The 25,781-nt window shown below is 44.3% G+C and overlaps 2 long non-coding RNA genes across 2 annotated transcripts; both read left to right on the plus strand.

Annotated features, from left to right (window-relative positions):
• The first annotated feature begins 1,415 nt into the window (after window positions 1-1,415).
• Window positions 1,416-6,619, plus strand: LOC308465575. The gene is made up of 2 exons (XR_013980505.1): window positions 1,416-1,908; window positions 5,389-6,619. It is a non-coding gene; the product is annotated as an uncharacterized lncRNA (long non-coding RNA).
• A 13,129-nt stretch (window positions 6,620-19,748) lies between these two features.
• On the plus strand, window positions 19,749-23,187 carry LOC308465138. The gene is made up of 2 exons (XR_013980273.1): window positions 19,749-20,600; window positions 22,350-23,187. It is a non-coding gene; the product is annotated as an uncharacterized lncRNA (long non-coding RNA).
• Window positions 23,188-25,781: the final 2,594 nt, after the last annotated feature.

Consider the following 25,781-nt stretch of genomic DNA (forward strand, 5'->3'; position numbering starts at 1 on the left):
TAACACACGACAAGGAACTCATAAGTCACTTACTCTCAGCAGCTAGGAATATCCTAACTAGACACTGGAAGGACCTATCAGGAGTGGACACAGGTACCAAAATATATGGGAAACTGCCCTGCTAGAAAATTTAACCAACAAACTTAACCTAAAAGGGGACAAGTGAAGGAGGATGCCTTCACCCTAGTTTGGCACCCCTTTATCACATTTGTTGTTGTTGTTGTTTAGTCGTTTAGTTGTGTCCGACTCTTCGTGACTCCATGGACCAGAGCATGCCAGGCACTCCTGTCTTCCACGGCCTCCCACAGTTTGGTCAAACTCATGCTGGTAGCTTTGATAACACTATCCAACCACCTCGTCTTCTGTCGTCCCCTTCTCCTTGTGCCCTCAATCTTTCCCAACATCAGGGTCTTTTCCAGGGAGTCTTCTCTTCTCATGAGGTGGCCAGGCATAATAAGACAATGACCTATCCCCCACAACAGCATATGAATCAATATTGCTAATCTGACCCGACAACCCCACTCCACCCTCACACATACAAACGAACTATACTGCAACCAGCCAAACACAACCAACCAAGCTCTGGAACCTCCAATCTCTGACAATGCCAATAAAAATAAAAATATAAATAGGTCCCCCCCTCTTTTGCCCCCAACCACACAATAACTATGGCTGAATGTAAACGAACTGTGAAAAAGACTTTATGAATTGAGAGTGGAGGTGCTATGTGTACCTTTCCGCGTTTAATTGTTTGTTTTGTTCCTAGTCCCTGTGTTAGAAGAAAACAGAGTTGTGGTGGTAGTAGCTATGAAAGGGAAGTGGTGGTCTAGTTCAATGATGGAGAACACCTGTGGCCCTCCATCTGTTGTTGGACTACAACCTACCATCATCTCAGCTAGCATGGTCAACACTATGGTGCAACTCCAACTTCTACAACATGTAGAAGACCACAGGTTCCACCCTGCCATAAAGTCTGATGTCTCCACACACAAACACACACCCCTAAGTGGTTGGGGTTGACACAGAAGAGGTCCTAAGAAAAAGTGTGAGTCTAAGAAGCCACTTTGTAGCCTTAGATCCAATAATAACCTCAGAATTGCAGTGTGCTGGAGATTAGACTAGCGCAGACTGCCGCTATCCTTCAAAATCATTAACAACAACCCTGCAGTTGATTTACATATCATAGAAAACAGCTTTCAGGTTCAAAAGACACTGATGTAGTGACTGCAAGGGATTAATTTAAAGTGTCTGGTGATCCTTGAAGATAAGTCTCCGAGACAGCTGTTTTCTCCTGTCCCCACCATGAAACAAGCTATAGAGAAGATGAATCACAGCCATTAGTTTATTAATCAGCTTTAGACAAACTGTGCCTCGGAGGGTTCTGGACAAACTTGAAGGAAATGTGAGGTGCACGTTCTAAGTCTGGGCTGGCTTTCAGCAAACAAAAAACAAACAAACGTTCTGACACTTTCAAAGGCAGGCAAGCGAAATTAAAAGTTGCTTTTGGGAGTGAGGGAGCATCTCAGGAAGACGACTGCTTCTGACTTGTTGGGGGAAAAGCCTGAGAGTCTGGGAACAGGCAGTTTTCCAAACCAAGGATTGCTGAAATCAGCATTGGTTTGGTGCTCCAATGTTCCCTCGATACAATTAAAAGGAAGCAGAAGGGTGTAACAGCAATGTGTTGCTGCCCTATATTAAAACCAGGTGCTGAGAGACAACGCTCAATTGCTGTAATCAGGGAGGAGGAACAATTATAGCAATTTCAGAGAAGCGCGAGGCATGCGGGAAAATTGGAGCCACATGAGCAGAGGGTGTTTCCTACCTGCGAGGCTCCTGAGCAGATGGTATAAGAGCTCTTCCTCCTCCGCTCTCTTCCAGCCCAATCTGCTGAAACTTGTGAAGAATCAGGTAAGGTCTGTTCAAAGGCAAGGGGCTCAGATCTCTGTATAGCAAATGAAACACCAATTGTGGGGTAGGAGTTTTTGCTTTTGCTTAAAGTGCATGTTTGCTGAGAGGAAAAAACCCACTATATTGAGCGTGGCTTACTTGCAGGTAGCAGGGCAAATGTCATGTTAACCTTGTGGCTAAAAGCAGCAGGGCTTGAGGGATCAGCTAAGCCTTCAATCCTGCCATAGTCCCACTGCTCATGAGAGCCGGGGGTGGAAGATAAAAGGGGATGCCTCTTTGCTGTGCCAGTTCCCAGGCTGGTACAGGAAAAGAGGCCTGGATCAGGCCCATTGCTATCACGCGACGGCAGCAGGGTCATCTTGAGATCCCTTGCCATCTTACCTCTAACTCTGAAAGCTATGTTTCAGAAGGTTCCATGGGCTATTGCTGATGGAAATGCCACCAGCCATAGCTTCCACCTGTCTGTCATTTCGGCAGATGTCTTGGGGAAATTCCTTAGTGGTGGGTCTCCTGCATTGATGAAGGCTAGCATAGCAAGGCAAGGCTATGCATAGGGAAACCTAGATGTCATCCAAACAATCCTTCATCACAGCAGGGGTTTTTTTTTGGGGGGGGGGGGGTTATATCCAATGTGAGTCTTACTGAGAGAAGTCTCATTGAAGTTAAGGAGGATGACTACCTTAGACTCATTAATTTCAATTGGTCTACTCAGAGTAAAAGTCGCATTGGATGCTTACAACCTAGGAGTGGTTTGTGCCGTTATGCCTGGTGTCTGGCTTTCACGCACAACAAGTTTTTTGTATTAAAAAAGGAGTTCAAGTAGCTATTTAGATGCAATAAAATGGGTGTGCAGAAACTGGCTGCCCCAATATTCTCTCAGTAGCTATGTGGCTAAGCGTTATGGGATATTTATGGTTACATATTTTTAGTTCTCTTTTATGCATGCAAAACTGGGGGTTGCAGGCTTAAAGCAACACGCCAGATTGATGTGGGGGTGGAGGGTGGCGTGGGGGTAGATGAAACAGCCAAGGGATTTTACAGGTAACAAAAAGAACAAGACGACTGGTGAAGTGGAATATGCATAGTTCAGTGGTAGAACATCTGCTTTGCATGCAGAAGGTCACAGCCTCTATCCCTGGCAATAATAATAATAATAATAATAATAATAATAAAAATAAATTTGTATCCCACCTATCAGGCTGGGTTTCCCCAGCCATTCTGGGCGGCTCCTGACAGAATTAAAAGCACAATAAAACACCAGACATTAAAAACTTCCCTAGACAGGGCTGCCTTCAGATGTCTTCTTCTAAAAATCAGATAGATGTTTACCTCCTTGACATCTACTGGGAGCGCATTCCACAGGGCAGGTGCCACTACTGAGAAGGCCCTCTGCCTGGTTCCCTGTAACCTCACTTCTCGCTGGGAGGGAACCGCCAAAAGGCCCTCGGAGCTGGACCTCAGTGTCCAGGCTGAATGATGGGGGTGGAGACGCACCTTCAGGTATACTGAAGGTATAGCTCTGAGTAAGGCTGAGTAAGGTATATCTCTGAGTAAGACTGGGCGAAATTCCTTATCTTAAACCCTTAGAAACTGCTGCCAGGGTTGATAATACTGAGAAAGGTGGACCAATGGTCTGACTTGGAATAAAGTAACTACCCATGTTCTGGGGCATTTTTTCAGCCGGAACTCACTGGAACTCAGTTCTGGCAACTCTCAGGTAGACGTCATTGCCATTCAAAGAGAATGAGGGAGGTGTTCACGGTGAGTTCCCGCACCATTTTTTCTAGAAAAATAGCACTGCTGTGTTCCGTTTTTATGAGGGTTCTTCAAATTTCTGTCTGTGACTATATGGAATGTGGGGAGGATGTTAGTTTGGTTTCCAATTTATTCCCCACTTCCTGAGACAATACACAAACTGAAATGCAGCCATCCTTTGAAATTTGTTCTCCTCTGAATTTCCAATACAGCTTCCCAACCCTGTCCCAATGTGCTCTAAACTATGTAGATTAGGGAACTGTGTGCATCAAAATACACATATTAGTACAAATAGCATCTTTCAAAAATAAGTATTATTAGGCAAAAATGCAAACGAAAATGTCCATATTAGAAGAAATTTGCATTACAATTCTGATTATTTTTTGTGAGGACATGTATATATGATGCAGAAATATGCAGAATATGAGAAACTCTGAGAATCTGAAATATATAAATTTGTCTATACCTATCTGGGGATTGTGAGTAATAGTCATAGTAATAGTAGTAGTAATGGTAATAGTATTGGTAATAGTAGATGGTAATAGTAGCAGTAACAGTAGTATTGGTAGTGGTAGTAATGGTATTAGTTGTAGCAGTAGTAATAAGAATAAGTAATAGTAGTGGTAAAATAGTAGTAATGATAATAAAAATAGTAAGATGATGAAGATGACAACGAGGATGCAATTTTTCAGTCAAACTGTTTGTGGTAATGATCAGTTCTCTTCTCCCTGGTGATGGACAAAATTAAGAAGGCCTCTGGTCAAAATTGCCACCCAACTTTATCTAGAAAGGAGAGAGTGGGGGTTGATTTGCTCATACCCAATATAAGAATCCTGAAAGTATCTCTTGTGTAGAAAAGACATTGAGAAAAGGCCATAGCTCAGTGGGGTAGAGCAGGGATGTCCAACAGGTCAATCACGATCTACTGGTCAATCCCCAGGAGGTGTTGGTAGAACAGTCGATCGCGGGCTCCCGTTCCTTTGTGTTGGCAAAAGAGCAACTGGCCCCACCCCCTCACCCCATCCACCATTCATGCATGATCGCTAGAACGGAAGACGGAGTTTTCGCTGTGAGGCTGATCACTTCCTTAGCGATCTTTTGGTGAGCAACTTTTCCCCTTTCCCCTTTATCAACATTTTTGAATCTCCTCCCTAAAAAAAGATTGCAGTCTCTTGGGAGTTGGACATCCCCGGAGTAGAGCATCATCTTTGCATGCAGAAGGTCCCAGGTTCAATCCCTAGGACACCTCCAGACCCTGTATAGACCCTGGAAAGCCACTGCCAATCAGATACCAATGGGAAGCACGCGGGCAGGACCTGGGTGCAACACTCCACACATGCCATTCCCAGAAACTGGTATTCAGAGACATGCTTCCAAAACAGTGTTGGTGAAACATAGCCATCATAGCTAGAGGCCAATGCTTTAGGTCAGGCCTGTCCAACCGGTCGATCACGATCTACAGGTTGATTGTGGGCTGTCCCTGGTCATTTCTGGTTGAGCTCCAGCGATTGCCCAATCACCCCTCCAAAAAAAAACCTCAACAACTTAACAACTTTGGTCATTTCCCCCCAAAAAAACTCAACAATTCTGGTCGATCCAATGGGTAGATCACTGCCAGTTTATTCATAGTGGGAGTAGGTCGCAGTCTCTTGGAAGTTGAACACCCCTGCTTTAGGTTAATTGCTTCATTATTTGTGATATGTGTCTTTCCCCACTTCATTTTAGATTTGCCTCCCACCACATAGCCATGGTTTTCCCCGGGGAGCTTTGTGGCTACAACGTCTCCTGCAGCACAAGCCTCCCCTCAACAACGCTCCTATTGCAACCACCAGCTGTTGTGGCTGAAACAAAGCTGACAGACCTAGAGATCCTCATCCCGGAGCCCCCGCCTTGTGAAATCCCAGAATGTGGCTTCGATCCATGCCACTTGCCTCCATGGTACTGCCACCTTCCTCCTGAGCCACCCATCATTTTTGCCACCTTCACCACTTGCCTTCATGAAGCATAGGTGCGGCTTGCCGGCGGCCATCTTGCAATAGGCCCGTTTCAGGCAGGAGGCGCTGCGGACAGGAAGTAGGGGCTGCATTAGGAACCGGAGTCTGGAGCAATGCTCCACACATTGGGGCCACACTTGTTATTGGCGCCTGTCCTCAAAGGTTCAGGATCGGCAGCCATCATCCATTTTGTATATCCATGTAGTAGAAGTTTGAAAACAACAACAATAATAATCACAGGTGCTGTGAATTACAGTTTTAGCCCGAGTCTTTCTTTTTGGAGTGGGGCAATTCAGGTGACTATGTCCAGAGCATTCCAGAAGACGCAGGTTGAGAGGTGGGAGGAGGTGGAGGAAGACGTGGAAGAGGAGTTAGTAGGCCTAAAATAGCATCAAGGGAACCTTTGGTCCTTCAGACACTGTTGAGCATCATCAATGGTTGGGGGTGATTGGAGCTGTACTTCATCCTATTTGCTGGATCCTATGTTCCCGTTCCCTGGCCTAAACCATACTTCAAGGGTGGCTGACCAGGGATCATCCAGATATTGCAAAACTACAACTCCAGTCAACCCCAGCCAGTATTGCCAGTGGTCAAGGGAAACTGTAGTTCATCAGCCTCTCAAGGGCCACAGGTTCCCATACCTGTCATAATCTTTGTTGGCCATCAGATTGCTTCCTAAACTGCTGGTACCAGAGGCACATTTCCCCCTCCCATTTAAATATCAGTCTTATTTATCCAGGTATTTCCTTTCCGAGTGTGGGTAAAGGGGAGAACTATATGTCATTGGAGTTGCCCACCCAAATGTAATGGCAATGCCTCTTTGGAGGGTATTGTTGAGCCTCTGTGTCATTAGGCACACCTAATGCAGATTTGTACATTCCTTGAGCCAGATACCTTTCTTCTTATGCTATGTAGAGTGCTGTGTACATAGAAGGTGAAATAAATAATATTATGAAACAAAAGCATCTGGTTCATCAGAGGTATGTTGGAAGCAGAGAACACCAGCAGAGAGTACCATGAAGAACATTAGCAGGCATACACTTCGCAGTAATTCACTGCAATCCTAAACCTGCATACTCAGAAGTAAGATGCACTAAGCGTGCACACACCGGTTTCTTTTGTGGGCCACAAAGTTACGAAACACTGTTAGGATATTAATACAGTAAATGTCAACATTTTAGCGAAGGAGACAAATGGAGGAGGACCAGGTGGGGAGGACCAACCATAACTTATGTCATGCAAAGATACTTGCAAAGTCCATCTGATGACTTCATTAAAGGCATTTGAAAATGTTCTTTGGCTTTGTTGCTTAGACAATAAAATGCATTGTACAAAAATATATGTAGTACTTACTCCACCTAATTAGATTCCACCCTATGATTTAGAACGTGGATGGGGAACCTGATGTTGTTGGACTCTAATTCCCATCAGTCCCGGCCAGTATGGCCAATGGTCAGGGATGATGGGATATGTAATCCAGCAATATCCAGAGGGCCTTGAATTCCCCACACCTGTCCTAGTCCAATAATGTCCCAACCAATCAGGGATCATACATTAAAAGCACTCATAGAGGGCTAGGGAGCCCATGTCTATTCAGATGTTGTTGGATTCCCAGCTACCACCAGACCCAGTGGTCAGCAGAGCCAATGGTCAAAAGTTGTAGCTTGGTAACATCTGGAGGACCACAGATTCCCCATTCCCGGTGTAGATAATACCTACCCAGATAGACAAATGGGCTAATTCTAGATAAGTAAGTGGGCATGTTTCTCTGTGCACGTTGCAGACTCCAATTCCCATTATCCCCAGCCAACATGGCCCAGTGGTGGATGTTGTCCATTGGGATTGGTTGGGTGGTAATCAGGGAAAGCCAGTGACAGACAAAGCCAACTTATTCTAATTTTGTCTCTTTCCTTCTCCCTGATGGGTTCTATAAGGGCAACATTGAGACCAAGGAGGAGGGGTAGGAAGCTAACAGTCTGGATTATCTCCTGGGCTGGTTATAAGCAAGAAGTCAGGAAGGTGGGTGAAGGCTAAAGGCAGACTGAGATTGGTAGGACAGTGCCCCCACTTTCCCTAACAGAGCAGTTTCCACTGGTGTGGCCAATGGCCAGGGATCACTGGAGTCATAGTTCAAAATCTGGATTTGTGGAAGTTCCTCATCTATGGCTTAAGAGGTAGCAACGGAAATGTGATAGAAATCAAATACCAAGGAAACATACAATTAAATCCCACACCATCAATTTTATGTGAGTACTAATGAGGTGCTATTGCAACTATCTCCCATAATCATTACATTCCCCACAAACATGACATTTTAATTATGGGCTATTTCAAATTTTCAAAATACCAGTCCATTACTTCCTCACACTGTCTATGGCCAACAACAAAAAAGTAAAAGTAAACAAAAACCACAGTTCATTTGCCAATAAACACAACTATTTTTTGCAGTTCAATCCTGCACATGTCTACTCAGAAGTAAGTCATATTGTGTTGACTGGGAATCCTAAGAATCATGGTTCAAGGTCAACCAGAGAGCTTCATGGCTGAGCATGACTAGGCACAAGGGGGAATATTAAAATACAGAGCTGCCCTTGAACAAAGTGAAAGTGTGACTTGAAATCTGAAAGTTCCTCCTCAGTGGGATTTGAGGAAACACCTAAAGACTGGCTGCAAAAACCCAGACATGTTTCTCAGAGAGGTTACACAGGGCCCAATTCCCTTCATTAGGGGTGGGAAACCTGTGGCACCTCCAGACATTGGACTCCCGCAACACCCCATCAGCTTCATCTGTCAGTGTGGCCCATCTACAGGTATGCTGGGAGTTGAGTTCATAATCACTGGGAATGCCAGTTTCCCCTTATACCTGTCCTAGAAGAAAGATGTCTCATAGAAGAAGTATGGACCACTGAAATCCTCTTGGACTAGTCTATGGCTCTTAGTTGTGATGAATATATATTACTTTCAAAGACAGTACATCTCTGAATACTGTACTTACAGCTGTGGAACAGCTTCCCATTGGGATATCAAACGCCACTGGAGAGAAGGACAGCCCTCATCACTTGTTTGTGGGCTTCCTAGAATCATCTGATTGGCCACTGTGAGAACAGGATTTTGGATGGTGGTCTGCATTTGTTTTGCACAGAAGCCCCCTCAGAATAAAGGTACTTAAAATTATACAATAAGGTTCAAAATGGAACAGATCTTTATTGCCAAGTAGTGTAACTCAGAGAGCTCTTCTGAGGGGAAATGCAAAAGTTGAAGCTGAAAATGGTCCATTCGAGTTGATGTTCCATCCTGAATGACATACAATTTTCTGTTGGAGCACCGTCATCTGCTACCAGACTTCTGACATATTAATATTTATTTACTAACTTACTGCATTTATGTTCTACTTTTCCTCCAAGGAGCTCGATGGCACACTTGCTGTTCTCCTGCTCCCTCCACTGTATCCTCACAGCTTCCCTGTGAGGTAGGTTAGGTTGAGAGACTGTGACCTGCCTAAGGTCACCCACTGAGCTTTTTGGCTGAGAGGGGATTAGAACCTTCATCTCTATCAGCATTCTAATCACTATACTACAATGACTTGCAAAGCAAGTCCTCAGTTGACTAACTCAATAAGTAGGCCAGGTGGGGAAAAGATCATCATGAATCATCACTATTTGGCACCTGGGCATAAGAGGTTTCCACAACTGCTAAACAAAAACAAACTGCTACAAAAGTCATGTGCCACCCCCCACTCTCTGCAAGATTCTTGGGGGTTCCAGGGTCTGTGTTCCTTTGGAGAATTGATATACATTGGTACTTTGGTTCTCAAACTTAATCTGTTCTGGAAGTCCGTTCCAAAACCAAAGTGTTCCAAAACCAAGGTGTGCTTTCTCATAGAAAGTAATGCAGAATGGATTAATCCGTTCCAGACTTTTAAAAACAACCCGGAAAACAGCAATTTAATATGAATTTTACTATCTAATGAGACCATTGATCCATAAAATGAAAGCAATAAATAATGTACTGCCGTCACATAATCAATCAATCAGTAGCTGAACTGGGTTCCACACAGCCACAAAAAAAGCCAACAAAACACAAAATAAATAGCAAAAACAGAGACCTCAGCATAACATTCAAAACAGAAGTGTGGCACTCAAATCAGAAGCGTAACAATCAAAACGGAGCACGCTCGGCTTCCCAAAAAAAGTTCGCAAACCGGAACATTTACTTCCGGGTTTGCAGTGTTTGGGTTCTAAGTTGTTTGAGTATCATGGTGTTTGAGAACCAAGGTACCACTGTATGGCAGAGACTCTCATAGTTTAAGAAATATGGTTTATTCACCTATTTACACCTTCAGTCTGCATGGCGTCCAGATCTTACAGCATGGTCATTTCAAGAGGGACTTGTCCCCCACTGTAGTGCAGCCCTGGAATCCAAGACATCTCTCCCAGTCAACCATCAGCCATCCCACCCTTTTCTCTTCTTCCCAGATCACCTTGCTAAAAACTCTCCTTTCCTCACCCCCAGTTACCCTGGCAAGCTTCCAACCCCCCAGTCTCTGTTCACACCTCAGGCCAAGGGGAAGGAGTTTTCTTGCATTGCCAATGGCTCTCGATGGCCCTGTATTGTTTCTTAATGGCCCTAGCTTGGCCAGGTCATTTTGCATAGGCTAGCCAGGAAATTCTTGTGCAGCTGGTATTTCTCCCATCTCATCCCAAATAATCAAAATCCTACCATTTATTAAATTCTAGGGCTTAGGTGGATCCCCCCAAATCTATTACAAAACAAACAAAAGGTATTCCAACAGACCATAGCAGAGCAAGGTTGAGGAGAAGGAGGGCCATTCAGTCAACTTTTCTGAGGAACCAGCTCCATCAGGCCCCTCCTTCTACCATCACCTAGCAGCATCTATCCCATGATGCTGCTGCAGAGGAAGCAGGAATGAAGAGTGAAGTAAGCCTACTCCAATAACTTATCTGAGAAACCAGCTCCACCAGACTTGTCCCACTATCAGCTGTCACCTGACGGTTGCAATTCCATCAGGCTTCAGCAGAGGGAGAAGGGAGGGAGAGAAGGAAAGCCCAGTGCAAAGACACCATCAATATTATCACCTAGAGCAATTTAACAATCAGTTCCTCTTTCCAAGGAACTCTGGGAATCATAGCTACAGCCTCCATAATTCTTTGTGGAGGTTCTACACAGCCCTTGTGACTAGTAGGCATTGATAGCTTTCTTATCCACCATGAAATGTCTAATCCTCTTTTAAAGCTGTCCAGATTGGTACCTGTTGCTACCTCTTGTGGGAGCAAAATGAACCACGTTTTTCTCATGTTGAAATTAATGGAGTCTTGTTCATAAATTTCAGTGGGTCTACTCTGAGCCTTATGAGGAATGGTTAAAGGAGCTGGGTATATTTAGCAAGGAAAAGAGGAGACAGAGAGGAAATATAGCTTCAAGTTACAAGAAAGGAGATTCTGACTAAACGTCAGGAATAACTTTATGGCGGTAAGAGTTGTTCCAAAGTAGAACAGACTCCCTTGAAAGGTAGTGGACTTCCCTTCATTGGAGGTTTTAAAGCAGAGCTTCGATGGCCATCTGTCATAGATACTATAGTTGGGATTCCTGCATTGCAGGGGGTTGAACTTGATTACTTTTAGGATTTCTTCCAACTCTACAATTCTATGACTAAAATGTAGTTTAAAAAAGGTAAAGGACCCCTGACAGTTACGTCCAGTCATGAACGACTCTGGTGTTGCAACGCTCATCTCGCTTTACTGGCTGAGGGAGCCGACGTTTGTCCGCAGACAGCTTCCGGGTCATGTGGCCAGCATGACTAAGTCGCTTCTGGCAAACCAGAGCAGTGCACGGAAACGCCGTCTACCTTCCCGCCGGAGCGGTACCTATTTATCTACTTGCACTTTGACGTGCTTTCGAACTGCTATGTTGGCAGGAGCTGGGATTGAGCAATGGGAGCTCAGCCCATCGTGGGGATTCGAACTGCCGACCTTCCGATCAGCAAGCCTAGGCTCAGTGGTTTAGACCACAGCGCCACCTGCGTCCCAAAGTGTAGTTTATTTTTTTTTTTATAAGATATTTATTAAGATTTTCAAAGTGTTACAAAATAAAAATAAAAAAGTAAGAAAATACAAAATAAAAATGGTTGAAAACAACTCACTCTTTCCATTACTTATTTTTCATTAGCTTATTTCCCGGACCTCCTCACACCTCCCTTTTTTGTATTCCAGTTCAGTTTGTTGGTTCAGCAAATCCTTCCCCTCTTTGTTTATCCTAGTCTTTAATCTTAAGCTATTGTAACATTGAATTTTTACCTATTAATAATAATCCATTTTTCATATTCCCTTATAATATTACAGCTGAAAACCACTTAATTTCTATCCAACATCATTCTAACATTCCTTAATTTTACAATATTTCTGTAGATAGTCTTTAAATTTCTTCCAATCATCTTCCACCGACTCTTCTCCCTGGTCTCGGATTCTGCCAGTCATTTCCGCCAGTTCCATGTAGTCCATCACCTTCATCTGCCATTCTTCCAGAGTGGGTAGATCTTGTGTCTTCTTATACTTTGCAATAAGTATTCTTGCTGCTGTTGTGGCATACATAAAAAAAGTTCTATCCTTCTTTGGCACCAATTGGCCGACTATGCCTAAGAGAAAGGCCTCTGGTTTCTTCAAGAAGGTATATTTAAATACCTTTTTCAATTCATTATATATCATCTCCCAGAAAGCCTTAATCCTTGGGCACGTCCACCAAAGGTGAAAGAATGTACCTTCAGTTTCTTTACATTTCCAACATTTATTATCGGGCAGATGATAGATTTTTGCTAGCTTGACTGGGGTCATGTACCACCTGTATACCATTTTCATAATATTCTCTCTCCAAAGTGTAGTTTAATGCCACCCATAATTTGAAAAGATTCTGAGTGAAGTACCTTCATTGGATGACCCTGAGTTATAGCATTAAGAAAGAAGCAGAAAAAACCTGCCTACCTATTGTCTCCACCCCGTGGCCTTTAGCTCTAGACATGTCTAATGTGTTTATTTTGGGTGTGCGTAAGCAATCCTTGTTTCTCACCTGCCCTACTCCGGGTGATTCCACTCAAACTGTAGGCCATTCAAAGGGGAAATTTGACCCAGTCAGATATGCTGAGATTTAGGACTCTGTCTGCACTTCCTCTTGTCCCAAGCCTAGAAAGCATGGGTCTGAGCTTTTCTCCATATGCCCCATGCTTTTGAGGCATGGGCCCAGGTGATTCTGCCTTTACCCCACTGCTTTTCCCCAGTAAACTCACACTTTAGCACTAAATCGGAACATACAGCCTGTCAGCTTCGCCTTTGAGCCGGTGCCAACAACTGGGCTCAACCTCTTCAGCCCCAACTGGGAAAGCACTTCCAGAGACCTTCCACTGCAGGGAAGCAGGTCTAAGTGCAATGGACTCACAGCTTTGAGCTGTGAGCACCAAAGTCAGCAGAGCACAGCAGAGTATGAACTACACAAACGACGGCTCTGAAGCATAACTTCTTTATTCTTTTACAGCTACTGCAAATTAAAATAAACTAAAGACTAACGACTATCGGAGGCTACTGTACTGCATGAGTGTTACAGTTGCTTAAGCAGTCATCTTATCTCTACACAGATAACACTCAGACTTTTTAGCAGAGTCAGGCTGGAGCGGAAGAAGCGATGAGCAGATTCCGCCCCCTCCTTTCTGAAAACATTGTCAGTAGATTCTTGCAGTGGGAGGGGTGAAATATCCACACAGCCATCTGCGGAAAACCTGATTGATGTTTGTCTCGATTCAGCGCTAAAACACTGGTTTTCCAGGGTGAAAGTGGTAAGGCAAATGGAAATGTGGAAGAGCCTCAACTTGCCTAAGGGTAAGAGATGATATACCAGTTATGGGGATCCATCTTCAAAGGGCAAGTTTTTAGTCTGGTTAACCTTCTGGGGGCCACATGTCAGAGGTGCGCAGGACCAGAGAGAAAAATGGGCGGAACAACAAATGTAAATTTTACATTTATATTTTAGATCCTTTTTACACGCACACACTGCACTCAGTGTCCTCTCTATCTTCCATCCAGACCAGAAAGTAGTATTATCAGAATTCCATGAAACATCCCATGCAGGACAAAACACTCAAGGAGATTGCAAAGAGGAGTTGGTGAGGATGAGGTCTGGAAGGAAGTGTGGGAGTTTTTGTTTCTCTAGAATGCATCTCAGAAAATTGGAATCATAAAGGTATCTAAGTATCAGGTGACAGAGACAGATAACTAGGGATGGTTGATGGATGGATGATCTGTGTGGCCCAAAAAGGTTTGGGGTTTTTTCAAAATAAGAAGCAAACACAACATTTCTTTTTCTTTCAAATGCAGAAGCTTTAATGGAGTGCGTGAAAACATTTGCCTGGTGAGCAAATGTCAAAGGGAACAAAAATAAAATATTTTACTCTGAAAGCAAAGGAATCCAAAGGCAGACATGGGTTTAACAGGACAGTTGAGGCATCAATAAAACTTGGGCGTCCTTCAGAATAGTTAAGCATACAGAAAACCAAAGAAGGAAATAACATTTCATGTCATTGCAATTCCCATTTGGATTACATTAATCAAGGTCAAGAGAAAACATCTAAGCAGCAGATCTACAATCTAGCACAGAGATGGACACAAGCACCAGGAATGCTGAGCAGCCACAGATCCAGTTGACAGTGTTGTGGATTGAGGGGGCTCAGAACTGATGACACCCAGGCCCATCATATCATCATCAGCCATGAATCCATATTGTAATTTTTCAGGTACCATTTTTAAAAATTCTATCCTGTTCCTGTGACTTTGAGCTTAACAGGGAGAACCGCACACCTTGGCAACGGACACTCGGCGGGAAGGTTGGCACAGACCCAAGCGGCCGTATGAGCTTCCGCCGGAGCCCCCACCGCAGGCGGTGTATCCCCCCACTCTAAGTGGCTCGCAAGAGGCGGCAAGGATTGCTCCTGGGATTACCACACACATGGGAGACGGCTGGATGACTATTTCACTTGGTGGTAACTGATTGACGCAGCTAACATTGGCTCCAGATGTTATACCGAGGCTACTCGATGACACTCCGCCCCCGTAGGATGACAAGCCCCCACAAGGTGAACACAGTGAGCCCAGACCACCGACCGGGTAGCTGACACAAGATGGGGCACAGGATGAGACGCAGCAGGGCTGGCAAGACATCTTGGAGTGATGGAGCTGGGTCTGAAATGACAAGTGACAGGCAAGAGTTAGTGGAAGAAATCAGCTGAGGAAGGGGATGCTGAAGTCCACCCTTGGAGACTTGTGCAACAATGAGGGATGTTGAAGCAGAGGGGAGAGGCCATGGTAAAAGGGAAATTACAGAGGCTAGTGCTTTGTGGAAGAGCTGGTACCTGCCTTTGTGGATGAGATGCCCTATATTAGGAGTGACCCACATGGTGTCCTCTAGATTTTGTTGGCATGCAACTCCCACCCGCCCCAGATAATGTTGCCAAAGTCTCAGAATGATCTGAGTTGAAGTCCACGATGTTTAGTGGACACTGCATTGGGTACCTCTGCTCTTGACTCTCATTAGGTATCTCTTACAAAAGACACCTTACAAATGGCATAGAATGATGCAATATCTAAGGTATGTAGGGTGCAGGAAAGAAAAAAGTTGACCACAGCAAATAATCAAATAATAAAGAGGGACAGGCCATAGCTCAATGGTAGAGCATCTTCCTTGCACAAAGGAGTTCACAAGTTCAATCCCTGGCATGTCCTGGTAGGGCTGGGAGAGTCTGCTGCCTGAAAACCTGGAGAGCTACTGTCCATCCCTGTTTACAGTGCTGACCAAGATGGACCAAAATCCTAAATCAGTTGAAGGCAGCTTCCTAATCACTAGAAAGAAAGACCTACAAAGGGTGTGGGGGTGCCATTGTGGGAAAATTAAAAAGGATATCCACCTGCCCTGTGTTACAGTCAAGAAAGGAATTTGGAGCAGAGGTTCAAAGCCCCCTCAGTTGTATTAGTGTACTGAGTAAATGGGTGTCCCCTGCCCAAAATGTAGGTTTGGCTTCCTGAATTTTGAAACTAAATAATACATGGTAGCATCTTAAAGGGCTATTCAGTCCAGAGTCTAAAATCATCTAACTGGTTCATTTGGATGCTCCTGCACAACAGGCCTGAATGTTAAGTCCATCAACCGAATGCACATTTCTCAGGGCCTCCCCAAACCTGGAGTTTGCCATGGTGGACATGTCAGATTATTGCACAGGAACATCAGAGGCTGCTTCAACTGAGTTAGACCCATAATCTATCTCAGAGTTTCTCAAACTTGGGTATCCAGATGTTTTTGGACTGCAACTCCCATCATCCCTAGCTAGCAGGACTTGATGGAAAGTGTAGTCCAAAACAGGGTTTCCACGTATCCGGAATTTCCCTGACATAGCCATTATTCAGCCCTTGTAAACAGTATGTGGGCAATTTTAATTAAAAATAGCTCCAAAACTCATGTTTTGTTTTCTTTTCGAAAGAAAAGCTCAACAGCTTTGCCAAAAAACAGCTCAACAGCTTTTCTGTCCATATTTTCACTTTTTAAACTATGGCAACCTTAGTCCAAAAGCAGATGGAAACCTGAGTTTGGGAAACCCTGGTCTATCTAGTTTAAGATTATCCACACTGAGTGGCAGCGGCTCTCAAAGTTTTTGGAAAGGGTGGCACAAAATAGAGGGGGGAAACAAGAGCACAGTTAGAGCAGACTTACCTAGTCGCTGAAGCGTCAGGAGGGGTTGAAAGGTGCTAGTGAAAGACTGAAGAGTTGTGATAGCTTTTATACTGTTGTGTGTGGATCAAACCTGCTGTATCGGATATCCTCTTTTTGCCCAAGGGAAGATTTTAGCTAATTTGACTTTAGTCACGAATGTCCACCCATGCCTTATGGCAGCTAATCTGATGAATATGTTTAAACCTGCAGTCCTCTTTCATTTGAGAAAATTACAGGCCTCAATGGGGCTATCTACTACTTCCTACAAAACTGGGTTGCCTCTTCCACCATGCATTTCTGGAGGTTAACGTCCTCAGTGTCCAGGTCCCTTGAGCAACATCTTGCTATCCAGGGTCAACAACTTGTGGGCAGGGATGCCAGCTTGAATAAAATATTATGGGGGGCATAATAAAATACAGTCATACCTTGGGATAAATACGCTTCAGGTTGAGCGCTTTCGGGTTGTGCTCTGTGGCTCTGTAGGGATGCGGGTGACGCTGTGGTCTAAACCACTGAGCCTCTGCCGAATCAACCCTGGTGATCAATGGGGCGACAGATGTCGCAGTCAGATCGCCCTTTATACAAAGATGTATAAAACAGAACAAAAGATTTGCTGGAGATGTAAAGAAAAGGAAGGGACCTTTTACCATATGTGGTGGGAATGTAAAATTGTAAAAAATTATTGGGAAATGATTTATAACGAATTGAAAAAAAATGTTTAAAATAACATTTGTAAAGAAACCAAAAGCTTTTCTGTTGGGTGTTTTAGGACAAGATGTGAAGAAAGAATTGAGAACACTGTTTATGTATGTGACAACAGCAGCAAGAATTTTAATAGCACAAAACTGGAAGACGGGAGAAATACCATCCAAAGAACAATGGCATGAAAAGTTGACGGAATATGCAGAATTAGCAAAATTGATAGACAAACTGTGAGACTTTTGAAAAGAATGGGAACCTTTTGTAACATATTTGCAGAAACAATGTAAAAGTATGGATTCTTTGGCAGGATTTAAATAAACATATATAATGTAATTAGAGAGAACAAGAAAGATAACAATGTGATAATATACTACTATATATAAGCAGCAGAATGCAGCAAGTGCTTTAACAAACCAGAAACGGAAATGGAGGGAAACCAAGGGGGAGAGGACCCCTGACCATTAGGTCCATTCGTGGCCGACTCTGGGGTTGCGGCGCTCATCTCACTTTATTGGCTGAGGGAGCTGGCGTACACATTCCGGGTCATGTGGCCAGTATGACTAAGCCGCTTCTGGTGAACCAGAACAGTGCACGGAAATGCCGTTTACCTTTCCGCCAGAGCGGTACCTATTTATCTACTTGTACTTCGTGCTTTCGAACTGCTAGGTTGGCAGGAGCAGGGACCAAGCAACGGGAGCTCACCCCGCCGCGGGGATTCGAACCGCCGACCTTCCAATCGGCAAGTCCTAGGCTCTGTGGTTTAACCCACAGCACCACCCCCGAAGGGGGAGAGGAGAATTTACAAAATGATTGTTTGGTTAAGTTGAATGTTTGATATATGTATGAAAACTAATAAAAACTGATTTTTAAAAAAACAAAAACCACTGAGCCTCTTGGGCTTGCTGATCGGAAGGTCGCGGTTCGAATCCCCGCAACGGAGTAAGCTCCCATTGCTCTTTCCCAGCTCCTGCCAACCTAGCTGTTCCAAAGCACACCAGTGCAAGTTGATGGTACCACTGTGGCGGGAAGGTAGAAGGCGTTTTCATGCACTCTGGTTTCCATCATGGTGTCCCGTTGAGCCAGAAGCGGTTTAGTCATGCTGGCCAAATGACCAGACCAGCTGTCTGTGGACAAACGCCGGCTCCCTTGACCTGAAAGCAAGGTGAGTGCCACAACCCCATAGTTGCCTGTGACTGGACATAACTGTTCAGGGGTCCTTTACCTTTACCTTTTTTACCTATTGATGCTCTGCCTCTCCTGCCCACCCCTGAGATTTTTTCTTTCTCCATCCTGTATGGAATGAAGGACCCCAATACAGAGGTGAACCATGGAGCCCTAATGACGAAGCATGTCTTACACAGATAACTATAACACAAACACAAAAACCAGCTGCCTCTTGGTTGCTTTGATCTAAGTCTCTGAGAGAAGGAATGCCTTTGGCTATCTATAAGTGGATGGCACTGAGCACGGGGTGCTACTTACATTCTATTACTACAATTTTAATCACCACCGTGGCAGGATAACTGAAAGGTGTGGTTTCATAATAAAACTCTTCTCAAGCATATATTTTTTAATGTAATGAGGCTTACACCTGCCAACAAGAAAGGATTAATTAATAAATTTAAATTACCAGGACCAGGTGCTAATGTTTATTTTGTTTCGGCCGAATATTGTAAAGGAACTACAGTGGCAAAGATGCTTTTAGCTTCTGGGTGTGGTACTGATCTTAGCCCGACCACCTGTTCTTAGTTCTAAAGCAACAAGGGAGAAATCCAAAGGAATCTGAGCTTCCCAGAAGCTGCCACTCCTAGAAGACACTCCTACAAATTTTACAGGATTTTTTTAGTCAGCAAACCATATTAGAAATCTTAGGGAAGGATGTTCTTGCACGAATAAGATACAGAAAGGAAATTAGGAATAGGATGGTCCCCCAACCCCTGACCATTTCTTCCCCCTGCCCCTAAAAAAAGTTTAACTTTCTTTTAAATTCAAAATGTATGTGGGATATTATAAATATTTTTTCAATCTGTGGATGCGGGTGGCGCTGTGGTCTAAACCACTGAGCCTCTTGGGCTTTCTGATCAGAAGGTCGGCGGTTTGAATCCCCGCAACAGAGTGAGCTCCTGTTGCTCTGTCCCAGCTCCTGCCAACCATTCCCCTATGAGATACATTTGTTAGAAGTTGGTGAGATTTTATTGATTATAAGTTGGTGGGAAGAGCACATTTGTGGATTTTGTAGCAAAGCAGTGTTCTGCCTTCTTGGAATTGAATGCAAATAACAGATACATGATCAACATATATTAAAATGACTTGAATAAAGGAATGATGCCACAGAAGACAGAATTAGGATTCAAGGTGACCTTGACAGGATTGAGAACTGGGTCAAAACTAAACAAATAAATTTTGACATGGACAGATGTAAGCTTCACCACATAAACAGGAATAACTAGATACACGAATGTAAGATAGGGGACACCTGGCTTACTAGTCATAGATGTGAAAAGGATCTAGGAGTCTTAATAGACCACCAGATTAACAAAAGTCAAGAGTGTGATGCAGAAGCAAATAAGCTAATGCTATTCTAGGCTGCATCAACAGAAGTCTAGCATTGAGATCATTCCTTTACACTTGTTTGCCTTGACTAGCATTTTCTATTTGCAGACCATTCATGCAGTTTGGAGTTAGCCATGGTCATTGATTTCAATAGGTCTCCTCTGATTCTGAGTCTACTTCTTGTTCTCAGTCTGTCTCAGGAGATAATGGAAGAGTGCGTCTTTGGGGGTGAAGTTAAACCATTGTAGAGTTGCAGTGCCTTCTGTGACTGTAGGAACCAATATGGGAGATACAAGTTTTGTGGCAGCTGGGGCAGATGAAGGCGTTTGATTGTGCTGATGCTTGTGTACCATGGTGTTTTTTTCTTTCTGCGCTTCTCCAGCTGGTCATTCCTCCTCCAAGTACACACTGAATCAAGCAGACGTAGGCAGGTCAGCGGTTTATAAGTTAGATATAACTCACTGGATGCATTTTTTTTTAATGGGTGCAAATTTAGTTCCCATTGTCCTCATAAAGGAGAATGGAAGCTAAGGGGCTTCCGGTGTGTTATGGGTTCAGGAAACATAGACAATGAACACAAACCACCACCTTAAACAACAACAACAACAAATTAATGAAAGACACATCAGTGTTGATCTGACTGGAGTAGAATTAGCTACAGCCAAGGACTATAATATCTGAAATGAGAGGTTGCAAGAGGTTATAATATATTTACCCTATAATAATATGAGGAGACCCTATAATATGCTTGCAGCCTTAGAAAATAACATAGGCCAATGTAGCTTTGATATGTGCAGCAAAGGTGATACTCAGCTGTGATTCAGACGTGACTTCCTTTTTCTAAGAAACTGTATAAAAGCACATGGCACAGGACACCAATCTCATCAGACTCAAGCACCTTCTCTCTGTCTTCTGCTACTGCTCTTGGTAAGTACTTTTCATTCATTCTAATTCTATATGTGTGGGTGAAATAATGAAATCACTAACCATGATGGCTATTCTCTACTCCCGTGGTTGGAAGCTGAATGCTTCTGAATGCCAATCGCTGGAATCCTCAGGAGGGGAGAGTTGCTCTCCTGCTCTGGTTCTGCTTTTGGGTTTTCCTGAAGATGCATCTATCTAGTTGGTGATTGTGAGAACAGGATGTTGGGCCATTTGCTGACCCAGCAGGTTTTTCTTACGTTCCTAAATATCAGATTTTGGGTCAAGTGGTGTGAGCCACATCCTAGTAAGGGGTGGAGGAATCTGTTCATTTTTGTTTCCTCTCAGATACTCTCTCTCTCTCTCTCTCCCTGACCTTCACAGTAACTTTAGTTCCTCACAGTTTCATACAACTGGCCTGACGTGGCAGGCCCCTTTTATGTCCATCCGTGTTTTGTTTCAGAATGTAAAAATTAGGTAAAATTGCCTTTATTTGCAAACTGAAACACATTTCTTTCTCCATCCCGCGCTGAGAGTAGTTCTGGTTCTGCATACCCTCCAAAATTTCTTCTATGAAAATAGGGACATCCAGTGCTTTCTTTCTGGAAAAATAGGTGCCAGGACTCACCATGAAGTTGTTTAAGTAAGTGTCACAATTTTTAACGAGAGGGGGGGGGGAGAGAGAGGTGCCAGTACTACGTACCCTTGAGTATCCTCGGGGGGGGGGGAGCACTGGGGACATCTATTACCATAATAGTAATAATTTTACTATCTAAATCCTACTTGTCTGATTGGGTTGCCCCAGCCCCTCTAGAAGGATACAAATATATACAGAAGCATAATAAAACATTAAACATTTTAAGAAAACGTCCCCATACAGGGATGCCTTCAGATGCCTTTGTCTTGGGGGCTAATATAACTCCATAGCCTCCAACATTTCTCAGATGAAAATAGGGACATCCTAAGGAAAAGCAGGACATCAGAAACAAGGATGGTTTCTGTACATCCGGGACTGTCTCTGGAAAATAGGGACACCTGCATGGTCTGCACACGTTTGCAGGCTACTTGCCCCAAAACAGGAAGAGGAAAAGGTATGGTTGACTCGCATCCACAAAGGTGGGTACCAGCTCTTGGTCCATCTTGGTCAGCACTGTGAAAAGGGATGGACACTAACTCTCCAGGTTTTCAGGCAGGAGACTCTCCCAGCCCTACCAGGACATGCCAGGGATTGAACTTGTGACCTCCTTTGTGCAAGGAAGATGCTCTACCACTGAGCTATGGCCTGTCCCTCTTTATTATCTGATTATTTGCTGTGGTCACCTTTTTTTTCTTTCCTGCACCTTACATACCTTAGATATTGCATCATTCTATGCCATTTGTAAAGTGTCTTTTGTAAGAGATACCTAATGAGAGTCAAGAGCAGAGGTACCCAATGCAGTGTCCACTAAACATCGTGGACTTCAACTCAGAACATTCTGAGACTTTGGCAACATTAGCTGGGGCTGGTGGGAGTTGCATGCCAACAACATCTAGAGGACACCATGTGGGTCACTCGTAATATAGAGCATCTCAGCCACAAAGGCAGGTACCAGCTCTTCCACAAAGCACTAGCCTCTGTAATTTCCCTTTTACCATGGCCTCTCCCCTCTGCTTCAACATCCCTCATTGTTGCACAAGTCTCCAAGGGTGGACTTCAGCATCCCCTTCCTCAGCTGATTTCTTCCACTAACTCTTGCCTGTCACTTGTCATTTCAGACCCAGCTCCATCACTCCAAGATGTCTTGCCAGCCCTGCTGCGTCTCATCCTGTGCCCCATCTTGTGTCAGCTACCCGGTCGGTGGTCTGGGCTCACTGTGTTCACCTTGTGGGGGCTTGTCATCCTACGGGGGCGGAGTGTCATCGAGTAGCCTCGGTATAACATCTGGAGCCAATGTTGGCTGCGTCAATCAGTTACCACCAAGTGAAATAGTCATCCAGCCGTCTCCCATGTGTGTGGTAATCCCAGGAGCAATCCTTGCCGCCTCTTGCGAGCCACTTAGAGTGGGGGGATACACCGCCTGCGGTGGGGGCTCCGGAGGAAGCTCATACGGCCGTTTGGGTCTGGGACAACCCCGTGGAATTGCCAAGGTGTGTGGTTCTCCCTGTTAAGATCAAAGTCAATCTCCACAACAACAGAAGAATTTGGAAAAGAAAATGGTACCTGGAAACTCCTAATACCCATTCATGGCTGCTGCTGATGTCATAGGCCTGGGTGTCATCACTGCTGAGCCCCGTCAATCCACAACTCTGACAACTGGATCTGTGGTTGCTCAGCATTCCTGATGCTTGTGTCCATCTCTATGCTAGATTGTAGATATGCTGCTTTGACTTCTCAGCTTTTCCTCCTGCGCTTTTACTTACCTCAAAGTACAAAACAAAAAACTCCAAAGGCATTAAGTAATATCCCCTTCTTTGGTTCTCTGTATGTTCAACTATTCTGAAGGATGCCCAAGTTTTTTGATGCCTCAACTGTCCTGCTAAACTCATGCCAATCGCTTTGTGCTGTTATCTTTCAGAGTAAAATATTTTTGTTCCCTTTGACATTTGCTCACCAGGCAAGTGTTTTCACATGCTGCTTTTTTCATTCATTAAAGCTTACCTGCCTGCATTTGAAAGAGAAAAAAGCCCTGTTGTGTTTGCTTCTCATTGGGTTTTGGGGAGGAGGACCTTGTTTAGGTCTGCACTGAATATCCATCTCATTCAGTAGCTGATGGATGCCCCAGAGAAACTGCTGGGCAAGGTGTATGACCATCACCCATCCCTATCTGTGTCTGTCACCTGACACTTAGATGTATGCTTCTCTATGTATGTGTAGCTTCTAATTTTCTTAGATATAGTACAGGGGAAAGAAATTCAGGTGTAATGATCAAACATGACCCTCTGGACTTCTCTTTATGGCCCATGAGACTCTTCCCATGTCATACAGGCTCCCAAACCTAGCCCCTCATCAGCTGTGCTTTGTAGGCTCCTTGGGTGATTAGGCCTGTGTGGGTTGTTCCATTAATTCTGACAATATGACTTACTTGCCAGCCTGGGAGAGATAAAGAATGCTACATATATAGTATGTGTAATACTAGTCTAAAAGGCAAACGTAAAAATTATCATAGCATCATAGATTTGCAGAGTAGAAAGGGATTCTAAGGACCATCTAGTTCAACCGCCTGGAATGCAGGAAGTTTCAGCTGTCCAATACGGGGAGTGAACCTCCAACCTTTCTGTTATCAGCACCATTCTCTAACCAACTGAGCTATTCAGGCATTGTGACTGGGGACGGTGGAAGTTGCAGCACTGCAGTATCCAGAGGGCCAAAGGCTCCACACATCTGTTACACAACGCTCCTCATTTTATATTATTTTGTATCCTTCGAGTACGAAGTTAGACAGAGAAGTGGTACCACAGATGCTCCAAATATATTTAGGAGGAATTAAGGCTGCAGAAGGGACACGGGTGCAGAAGGGACTAGGGCTTGCCAATTGGAAGGTCGGCGGTTCGAATCCCCCAATGGGGTGAGCTCCCATTGCTAGGTCCCAGCTCCTCCCAACCTAGCAGCTTGAAAGCACGTCAAAGTGCAAGTAGCGGGAAGGTAAACAGCGTTTTTGTGCGCCGCTCTGATTTTGCCAGAAGTGGCTTAGTCATGCTGGCCACATGACCCAGAAAAACGGTCTGCGGACAAACGCCAGCTCCCTCGGCCAGTAAAGTGAGATGAGTGCGGCAAACCCAGAGTCGTCCGGACTGGACTTAACTGTCAGGAGTCCTTTACCTTTTTAACCTTTTAAGACTGCAGACTGTCCTGTTCCCAGCAGGAGGTGCTGAAATGCAGAACATGAGTCCAGGCTGTGATTTGAACCAAGGCGAACTCTCAATGGGGTGTAGTTGTCTGCAGGCAACCAAGCCCAACAGGCTAGGCAGTTGATCAGCAAATGTCTCTTTCTCTTTTTCTCATGTGCAGCCATAAGACCATGGGTAGGCAAACTAAGGCCCGGGGGCCGGATCCAGCCCAATCATCTTCTAAATCTGGCCCGTGGATGGTCCGGGAATCAGCATGTTTTTACATGAGTAGAATGTGTCCTTTTATTTAAAATGCATCTCTGGGTTATTTGTGGGGCATAGGAATTCATTCATTATTATTTTTCAAAATATAGTCCGGCCCCCCACAAGGTCTGAGGGATAGTGGAGCGGCCCCCTGCTGAAAAAGTTTGCTGACCCCTGCATAAGACCAAGAAGGGAGGGATGACTCAAGATGGTTGATATACTGAACTGCCCAGTAGAAAGAACTATCAGTTCATCACCCACTTCTAGTAGAGCACTAATAATATCTGCATCATTGCCATTAGTGAAAACCTCAGATGGGACTTATTTGAGGAAATGGTTTGTTGTGGTTTCCCTATCAGCTGCCCCCTCTTAAACTAAATTCCATTTGGAACCTTCTGGAAATGGGCATCAATTTCATAGCAGCCTCATCCAGTCCTTCTCTTGATTTTTTCTGTACAGTTTTCTCTCTTGCTTCCTCTTCTTTTGCAGGTTAAACTTTTCTCCTCGGGTACGCGGGCGCTGCTATGTCAAGGTCACTGTTGAAAGGAATTCTCCTGCATTGGCAGGTTTGAAAACCTCACAACTTTGGTGGTATCAGGCCTTGGGCAGAATCCTTTAGTCTATCTTCCCTAAATGGGGGTGGGGGTGTAATGGTGACTCACGCCCCCCCCATCTCTTTGCTTTGGCGATACCAGGGTTCCCTGTTAAAGGGGTTGTTTTGAGGGGAGGCTTTGGCCGTACACCTGAGGCATCTGATCAAGGCTTGTATTTTAAAATGAGCTTAAAAGATATATTTGCAGATGCTTGTGTGTTTCATGCCAGGCAGAAACCAGCTGGCTAAGTACTTTGGCAGATGTTTATCTTCCTAAACAGGGCCCCTCTGATTTATAGCATTAGCAGGAGACGAGTACCTCAAAGTTGTAAAAGGAAATTACAGGCTGGGAGCAAAGGTTACAGTGACCCTACATATTACAGAATACAATCAAGCTGCAAAAACACTAATTAAGAGTTGGTAAATAGTAAGTTTTATTGTTTAACAGAAGACTCGAGCCATATTTTCATAAGGTTAAAGGGCAAGAGCTAATAGGAACAGCACCTGGCTGGGGAAAGGGGGGT

The sequence above is a fragment of the Podarcis pityusensis genome, assembly GCF_964106645.2.
Source record: "Podarcis pityusensis genome assembly, chromosome: 16".
NCBI lineage: Eukaryota > Metazoa > Chordata > Lepidosauria > Squamata > Lacertidae > Podarcis > Podarcis pityusensis.